The sequence below is a fragment of the Dromiciops gliroides genome, chromosome 4 (genome assembly GCF_019393635.1).
Source record: "Dromiciops gliroides isolate mDroGli1 chromosome 4, mDroGli1.pri, whole genome shotgun sequence".
Taxonomy (NCBI): domain Eukaryota; kingdom Metazoa; phylum Chordata; class Mammalia; order Microbiotheria; family Microbiotheriidae; genus Dromiciops; species Dromiciops gliroides.
In genome coordinates this window covers 272,196,711-272,206,615 of record NC_057864.1, presented here as the reverse complement: position 1 = coordinate 272,206,615, position 9,905 = coordinate 272,196,711, and the positions used below count along the sequence as shown (strand labels likewise).

The 9,905-nt window shown below is 38.0% G+C and overlaps 1 pseudogene; it reads left to right on the top strand.

Annotated features, from left to right (window-relative positions):
- Positions 1 to 579, top strand: LOC122725665 (annotated as a pseudogene).
- Positions 580 to 9,905: the final 9,326 nt, after the last annotated feature.

The window sequence follows — 9,905 nt, the reverse complement described above, 5'->3', positions numbered from 1 at the left end:
ATGAAGACCATTCTAAGCAACCAGACTGTCGACATCCCAGAAAATGTTGACGTCTCTCTTAAGGGTCATACAGTTATTGTGAAGGGGCCCAGAGGAATCCTCCTAAGGGATCTCAACCATATCAATGTTGAGCTCAGTCTCCTTGGAGAGAAGAAAAAAAGGCTCCGGGTGGACAAGTGGTGGGGAAATCAAAAAGAACTGGCAACTGTTCGAACTATCTGCAGTCATGTACAAAACATGATCAAAGGTGTTACTCTGGGTTTTCATTACAAGATGAGGTCTGTGTATGCTCACTTCCCCATCAATGTTGTTATTCAAGAGAATGGCTCACTTGTTGAAATCAGAAATTTCTTGGGTGAAAAATATATCCAAAGAGTGTGCATGAGACCAGGTATGGCTTGTGCCGTTTCTCAAGCCCAGGAAGATGAGTGAATTCTTGAAGGAAATGATATTGAACTTGTATCAAACTCAGCTGCCCTGATCCAACAGGCCACCACAGTAAAAATCAAGGATATCAGAAAATTTTGGGATGGTATCTATGTTTCTGAGAAAGACACAGTGCAACAAGCTGATGAATAAGTTGGAAAAGATGCCGAAGCCAGTGTCCTGAGGAGTCAACACTAATTCAGATGTCAAAATAAAAATACTTTTTGTCAAAAAAAAAAAAAACAACCCAAAACGCATAAACTCACTGACCCTGAGTTCACTCAGCACCCCTCCCTCATCTCTCATGCTACCAGCATCAAGATTATTATATCAGTAAACCCAAGGACAAAACATAGACTTACCACAAAACCCACTCTCACACTCAGGTCCATTCCCTCCCTTCTAGTCTACAGAAATTTTCAACGGCCATTAGCCTCTAATTCCTTATTCCCAACAACTTGAAAGTAGTTTTGTATCCAGTGTTAACTACAATATTTCCAAAGACTAAGAAGAAAATCTCATAAAAACTCTTTAATGGAGTTTTGATGTTATACAACCTCATGTCATTCACATCATGGCTAAGCAGGAAAGGCTGCGAAGGACCACAACTATATAGCACAAACACTGCAAAACTCTGAATGACTTGTGCCAAGCTAGAAACCTAAGGAAAAGAGGTGACAAGACACCAGAATAGGATACCATGTGTGAGGAGGGGAGGAGGGGGGGGGGTGGAGGTGGGAAGAGGAATTGTGCAGCATTACACTAATCCTGAGTGGAAGAGCACAGCATCCAGCTGGGGCTAGTTCTGACCACTCAAAAATCACTTGGGGCAGAAACCTAGTCGGGTGAACCATGAATTGCCCAGTGTGGGAAGAGGTAGAGATCCAGCCTCAAAGGGAAACTACAATTAAAGGGAGGGAGTCAGAAAGTGAGCAAAGGGTGAAAATAAAGGAGTAGAGAAAAAAGACTGAAATTACCAAAGATTTTAAAAAGAAGAAAACCCAAAGAACTTAGCAGATAAATAAATGGGGAAAACAGAAACAACTGTTGGAAATATGACCTCCAACCTAATAAGCAAGTTCAGGCATTTATTTGGATATGAACAAATACTGCTAAACAAAGGAAAATGATCCAACTCTTGATGAGATAGAGGACCCTGTGGAATTTAATGAGAACATAGAACCACAAAATCATACTATAAGAGCTCAGGCTTAGATGCAGCTTTAGGGTTTTCAACCAGCTTTACATACATAATCTCCTTTGATTTCATAAGTTCAACCTTCTTTGCACTTTTAATAGTAAAAAAAAATAGTATACAGTAATTAATAAGGCAAAATTAAAGGCAGAGAGATTAAAGGTGGACCTCAGGAAAAAGAGTAGATGTTTAGAAGGGAGTAAGTTTGTAGTGACAGGAAGTGAGCAAAAAGGCATGATATGCCTTTTCATTACAGTACAGATTATTGAAACGGGGAAAAATAGTCAACCATGAATATTAAACATTTTGGATTTTCCTCCAGCCTGCTCCAAATCAAACATGCTCAGTCTAGAATACATGAAAGGCTTTATATCCAAATAATCATACCCTAGATTTAGGAGTCTCAGACTACAAGTACTGGTTTTATGTCCTCCTAATAAGACAGCATTGGCAGGGGGGAAAAAAAGCACACATAAGAGAATAATTGTCATGGAGAGGACCAGCCAAAATATCTCCTTTTATTTTTTGAGGGTAAAAGAGACTTAAAATGTGTAATTTTGAGAAGTGAACCGCATGTTGTTCTTTGAGCTTGCAAAAGTAATAATTTGTAAAAACACAGGTGCCTAAGAGTTATGTCTGCAGGGGAAAAGTGATCCCCTCCCATACAGCAACTTGCAGGGGCGCAGTTAGCCCAATCCACTGGCAGACAACCAAGAGTAGTGGTTACAGTCTAGCACTAGAAATAGTAATTATTGTTCACATTTATATAATGCTTTAAGTTTTTCAAAGCATTTTCCTCAACAACTCTGTGAAACAGGTAATATAATCACTATCATATTTTACAGATGAGGAAACTGAGGTTGGAAATTTAACTTATTCATGAGCATACAGCTTAGGTGAGTATCAGAGCTGAACCTGTCATCTGACTCCAGATCCCTGGGCCTAAAATTGTAATGACCTGCTGTATTCAAATCTGGACTCATATTTTCTAGCTGTGTGACCCCAACCAAGTCATGTAACCTCTGTCTGCCTCAGTTTCCTCAATTGTAAAATGAGGATAATAAAAACACCTAGTTCACAGGGTTGTGAGGATCAGATGAGATAATATTTTAAAAGTGCTTAGAGGGCAGCTAGGTGGTGCAGTGGATAGAGCACCTGGATTCAGGAGGACCTGAGTTCAAATTCGGCCTCAGGCAGTTAACACTAGCTGTGTGACCCTGGGCAAGTCAATTAACCTCATTGCCCTTCAAAAACAAACAAAAAAGTGCTTAGTACAGTTCTTGGTGCATGGTAGGCACTGTATAAATGTTAGCAATTACTATTACTATTATTAGAAATAGTCTCTAATTAACAGAGGACACTGACCTGGAGATGGTTGGTTATAGTGAAGATTTCAAATACATGGCAACATGGAATCAAAAAGAGTCTTTTTCTCTCCTTCACTGGTAGGGTTTAAGTACATAAAAGTCTGAGTTCAACCCACTGCATTCTCTAGAATAGTGTCACAGAGGGACATTTTCCTAAAAAGCATGCCCTCTATGGAGCTAACATGAGAACACTTTCTATTTATCCATCATGGCAAACCAAACCAAGCCAGACCACCCCCCAAAAAAACCACACCCAACAACAACAAGAAGAAAAACTAGATTGTTCATGGGGTCATAAATCTAGAACTGAAAGGGATTTCAGAGTACCACTCCCTTATTACACAGATAAGGAAACTGAGGCCTAAAGGGGTGAATTGTCTTGCCTAAAGGCAGTTTGAGACATTATCTTTCAGCCCTGGTACAATGGTATGATCATTCAACTGGGAGTCAGTGGAACTGGCCTTTAATCCCAGCTCTACTACTTCCTAACTGTGTGATCATGGGTAAGTCACTTTGGTGCCTCAGTTTCCTCATTGTAAAAGGAGGAGATCGGGTTAAATCATCACTAAAGGTCCTTCTAGTTCAAATGTTATCAATTATGTTTGGCACAGATACCTTAATTAAGAAAGCAAGAAAGAGCATGATCTCATTTTAGCAGAATCCCATCAAAATAGATATTTTTTAAATGTTCTAGCAAAAAGAGGATTCACTTTAGTTATCTGCAAAACTGACTTATGTAAATTGAACATTTTTTCCTTATCCATTAATGCCAAAAAAATGCAATATTAATATAAGCAGGATTTTAGATACTGTATTTGTAATAAGAATTTTATACAGATATCTAGAACCACCAGGTTTTTTTTTAGATCAGGGCTTCTTAAATTTTTCCCACTCCCAACCCCTTTTTGCCTGAGAAATTTTTACTTGACCCTGGGTATATATAGATATATAAAATAGGCATACATAGCCTTTTACTGTTGCCAAATTTTTCTTGACCCCCACAGTTACGAGACCCACAGTTTAAGAAGTTTTCTTTTAGATTAGGTACATCATAGTGCTATCTATTTGTTTATTCTTATATTTATATTCTTTAAACATTTTAAAGTTTGTTTTATTAGCCTTAGGACCTATCATTTGATCTGTGTGAATATGACCCTTAAAAAATATCTTCCCTATAACCTATATCAGATTACCTGCTGTCTAGGGGAGGGGAGAGGGAGAAAAATCTGAAATTGTAAAGCTTGTATAAACAAAAGTTGAGAACTATCTTTACATGTAATGGAAAAAATAAAATACCTTATATGTAAAAAAAAATATCTTCCCTTTCTAAGTTTAGTTATTAATTTATCAAACTACTCCATTGGTTCTACTTAAGCAGATGACTTACTGCCGTATTTTAACCAAGCTGTTCTAATTAGCAATGAATTTTCCTGTTATTTATTATAGATAGTTGAAAATAAGTAAAATACATTACTTGCATATAATTTAGGTCATCATTCATATAATATGTATAATTTAGATAATAATTTTTAGTTTTAATAACAAATATCGCACTTTCAAAATCCTTCACAATCCTGAGTTCTTCCTAATTACATACACAGTGCAACGTCAGTGACCTTTCCTATGACAATGTAAGCAATGAAATATCTCACGATCATGGAAACATCTAGTGTTCACTTGCTAAATTTACCCTTTATTTTCCTGGCATCAGGGAAAGGGACTTTGTCGCATACTGAGTCTTTCCCTGTTTTTTCCCCCCTCTTTTTTTTAGCTCTAATACACTGCAAATATTTGATTCTTTAAAAAGATAAATGCAATTTGATAAGGAATTCCCTTTTTTTGTTTTGTTTTGTTTTTATTTTTGCAGGGCAATGAGGGTTAAGTGACTTGCCCAGGGTCACACAGCTAATAAGTGTCAAGTGTCTGAAGCCGGATTTGAACTCAGGTCCTCCTGAATCCAGGGCTGGTGCTTTATCCACTGCGCCACCTAGCTGCCCCTAGGAATTCCCTTTTAAAAGAAATATTCCATCAGGTTTCTTAGAGCTAAAATCATTCTTAGGGTCATTTCTCTCAAAGTTGATGATGATGGTATCTACCAGTGACTTGAGTGACTTAAAGTTTGCAAATCACTTGTCATGTCTTATTTGATGGGCTCAACAATCCTGCAATAAAGGTGCTGTTATTAACCCCATTTAAAGATGAGAATAAGGCAGTGATGCAGTGGATAGAGCTGGGGGCCTGGAAGCAGTAAAACTCATCTTCCTGAGTTCAAATTTGACCTCAGACATATACTGACTGTGTGACCCTGTGCAAGTCACTTAATCCTGTTTGCCTCCATTTCCTCCTCTATAAAATGATCTGGAGAAGGAAATGACAATCTACAGCAGTATCTTTGCCAAGAAAACCCCAAATGGAGACACAAAGAGTCAGACACGACTGAAATGACTGAACAAAAAAAGATGAGAATACTGACATGGGGAAGGCTAAGTGATTTGCCCTGGGTCACAGAATGAATAAATACTTGAGGTAGGATTCAACCTTGTGTCTTCCTGATTTGAAATAATTCCTATGCTTAAAGCTACTTCTAGATCTATCTTTTTGTTTTTTTTAAAGAATCACCCTACACACACTTCCTTTTTTCTCTTCATTTTGCTGTGCTGAACATTCATTATTGTACAATAAGTAAAAACATTATTTCATATCTTATAAGTAATGTCTAAAACAGACAATATCAACATAAACAAATATGCTCCCAAATCAGTTCATTAAGGGCATATTAAGACTTATGATCAAGCTTGACCTGGAAGAAAAGAGGAGTAAATACATCATCCTTTATTTCTTTGCAGAGTTGGGGGATGGGAGGGGTGGAGGGGAACATTGCAAATACTGTAAGATTTAATCTGCCAGTTAATTTTACTGAACTGTTTCTGGTTGGTTTTCTTTTCTTTTTGCTCTCTTTTTTTTTCTTTTCTTTTTTTTATTACTAGGAATGACTGGATAGAGAAGGGGATAGGGATATATTTGGAAATGAAGATGATGTAAAAATTTTAAAAATCAATAAAATATTTCCAAAATTAAAGACATTTTTAGAAGAAATTATTTGAGTTGAAATTATTTTTTTAAAAACTGGGCCTGTGATGAAATAATTAAGCACAGCTACACTTCCATATCACTTACAGTGCATCATCATAAATTCAAATCCTACTTCAGACATTTACTTTGGACCTTGAGACTTTGTGTTCTCTCAATCTCAGTTCCCTCATATATAAAGTAATTGGGTAGGATTCATGGCCTTTGGGGACCTTGCAGCTCTAAATCTACCATCCTATAATTGTACTTAATTGAGTACAATTCTCATCTTGAGGGCCATAGTGGATGTTGAAGAAAAGGACAAAAAAAGAAGTTGAAGCAAGTTATCAAATATTTGTAGGAGATACCAAGACTATTCCCTTCTAGGCTCCTGCATAAGATAAAGATATGTTCTCCTCTTCAAGTCCAGAGAATGACGTTTAGCTAGACCGGGTGCCAGTAGTTCGGGCCTTAAAACCCCTGAAGGAGTAATTTCTGGATTGTGTCCAGGATCCAGCCACCAGCAAAGTAGCAATGCTGAGTGGAAATCACACATTTTAAGATCATAGATTAAGAGTTTCTAGAAGCTTTGTGGTCCAACTCTTTCATTTTGTAAAAACAAAATTAATTATTCACTATATCTAATTTGGAAAATTATATAATTGGATTTATGAAAAATTATGAATATATAAAGATGATAAGTTTAGAGAAATTATAATTGGGCCATAAGTCCTGCCGCGGTTGCTATTCAAATGAAAGAATATTTTTGACTTACTAGCCTCATTTGGGGGGGACTAATTTGATTGGGGTACTAATTCTGGGACTGTTGACTAACTGCTATTAATTTAGTATGGGCCGTTTATAAAGTTCCACCACACTGCTCCCAAATTGATAAGCTAAAGATGAAGACGTCTCTTAACTAAATAATCAAAGCAGAGTTTATTTATAAGATACTATTTAAAAAAGAATACAAGGAAATAAAATGTACCATCTGACTGTGTTCCTGGGTGCTTTCACCTGCTGCCCCTGGAATTTTTTTCAATACAATAAGGGCCTTAGCCACCTCTGGCCTCAGGGTATGTTACACTTTCCCTGCTCAGCTTCTTTCTTCTAACTCCTTAATCTTCACTTTCTCCAACTTGTACCCTGTGCTGACGGCTTCTGTGCTCGTTGCTGCCTCCTGGTCAGTCTGCCCTCTGCCGCCTTTGCTGCCCCTCTAATCTTGTCCGCCTCCCTTAATCTTATCCTCCTCTCTTAATCTTATCCTCCGGCCTTTCCTCCTTGCTCCTAGTCCTGAGTTACTGTTCGTCTCCTCCCCCCCCCCTTGCCTCACCCCCCTCTCCTCTGCCCCCCAGGTATATAGATAGATAGATAGATAGATAGATAGATAGATAGATAGATAGATAGATAGATAGATAGATAGATAGATAGATAGATAGATAGATAGATAGATAGATCTTTCTTATCTCCACTCAAATCTCAGGGCTTTTTGCACCCACAGACCAAGCTAATCCGCCAGCCAGGGCTGCGGCTGGTGGGGGGGGGGCCCTCCAACCTCATGTGCCTCAGCATAGGCTATCTGGGATCTTTCGGATAGCTCTGCTCAGGTGGAGGGAGCTGGGGGCTGTTTTCCCCCCCAGCTGTCTGACCTGGTGTCTTGTACAGCCCATGGGGCTTTTTGGCTTAGCTGAAGCAGAGGGGGAGGGGCACCAGTACCTCCCACACGGAAGAGACCCTGAGGGCCTAAGGCTTTCTAATCTCAGCGCAAAGGTAGGGTCCCCAAATCAAAATAAATTTCCACAATTTGGAGCTAAATTGGGTAACTTTTCCAAAGGTTCACACAGGTAGTCAATGGTATGGCTAGAACTTGAACTCAGGTCCTCCAACTACACTCCAGAGTATTCTTTCCCCTGTGTCATCCTATATGGGGACAGACTACAAGTGCGCCCTTACTAAAAAGTTTTTAAGGAGAGGCACTGTGATACCGTGGCCAAAAAGCAAAACAAAACCCAAACCCAACAACAACATTGACTTAGGCTTCATCTTTGGAAGACCTGGGTTCAAATTGCAGTTTGGACATTTACTTTCTTATTTTTATTTGGAGGTGGGGTTTTTTTTGTTTGTTTGTTTTGACATTTACTTTCAAGCCTTTGGCAAATCAATTAATTTCTCTTAGTTTCAATTTGTCTGTAAAAATGAAAGTAATTATACCTTCACTATCTACCATGTAGTGAAGAAAGAGCTCTGTAATCCAGATATAAATTGTTTGACTTTTTGTTGTTGAGTCGTTTCAGTCATGTCTGACTCTTCATGGCCCCATTTGGGGTTTTCTTGGCAGAGATACTGGGAATGGTTTGCCGATTCCTCCTCCAGTTAATTTTACAGATGAGGGAACTGAGGCAAACAGGGTGAAGTGACTTTCCTGGAATCACACAGACAGTAAGTGTTTGAGGCCTGATTTTGAACTCAGATATTAACTACAGGCCTGGCTGTCTATCCATTTCCATACCTAGCTGTAAAGTGTTTGATTACCATCCTTTAAATAAAAATAATAACTAAAATGCTGCTGAACTCAGATGAACTGAAATTTTCATCTCAGAAAACATGACCAAACATACTTTTCTTCTCTAGGTGGCACAGTGGATAGAGTGACGGTCCTGGAATCAGGATGACCAGAATTTAAATCCTATCTCAGACATATACTAACTCTTGGATCCTGGGCAAGTCATTTAATCTCTGTTTGCCTCAGTTTCCTCAACTGTAAAATGGAGATAATAACAGCACCTATCTCCCAGGGTTGTTGTTGAGGACAAAAGGAGATAATAATTGTAGCCTGGCACATAGTAAGCATTATATAAATATTAACTATGACTATTACTTAATAAATGCTCATTTCCCTTTTGTGTCTATTGTGGTTTGATTTCGCTGAGATTTTTTAATGGTTTAAAATTTACAAAACATTAAAAACCCAGATGGTAAAATAGACGGATTAAGGTGATGATAACCATGCACTTAAAAAAAAAATCTTTGGAAACCAAGATACCAACTTTGCTTTTCACATTTTTAGAACTTGTTCGGTCTATCCCAAGCAAGACTACCCAACACAGTACCAAACACCTTTAACATTTAGAGGTAACTGTGATTAGCACTTTCTCACATTACAGCGAATGATTTGAGGCTATGAGTCAATAACCAAAGTGTGGGGTACTATCTTATCTAGACTGTTATTAACATATCAAATAAGCCTAACTGAGATGAGGGGGAAAAGAGAGAAAGTGGATTGGAGGAGAGGATGCAGAAATAGATGTGTATCTTTGAAAAGGTAAATGCTTTCCAAAAGAACTAGATCCCTATGATCACAGTAAATTAATTATTGATGTTGATTGTATTAATTATACATTTTCCCATTAGTGTTTGGATTTCACAGTATTAGAACCTACTTCCTTTGTGAGACTCAAATAAGACAATGAATGTAAAGTGCTTTGCAAACTTTATGTGTTTTATGAATGCCAGTTGGTGTTGTTACACATAATCTGCATGGGTATTTTGAGAATAAAAGTAACTGAATAACTTTTTATCTTCTACAGGTTTCAAACTATTAGGTTCTGGGATAATCTTGACTTCCTATATTGGTTGTTCTAAATCTTCCATGGAAAATCTAAGGCATCTCTCTCCCAGGATTTATTATCATTAGCATTTCACAGTAGAGGAAAATGAGGTAAAGAGAGGTTAAGTGACTATACAGTTTAGTAAGCATCTGTGGCTGGATTTGAATTCAGGTCTTTACTGATTCTTAAGTGCTCCATCCACTGCACCAACCAACTGTCCCCAGGTCCTAAGAAAGGTAG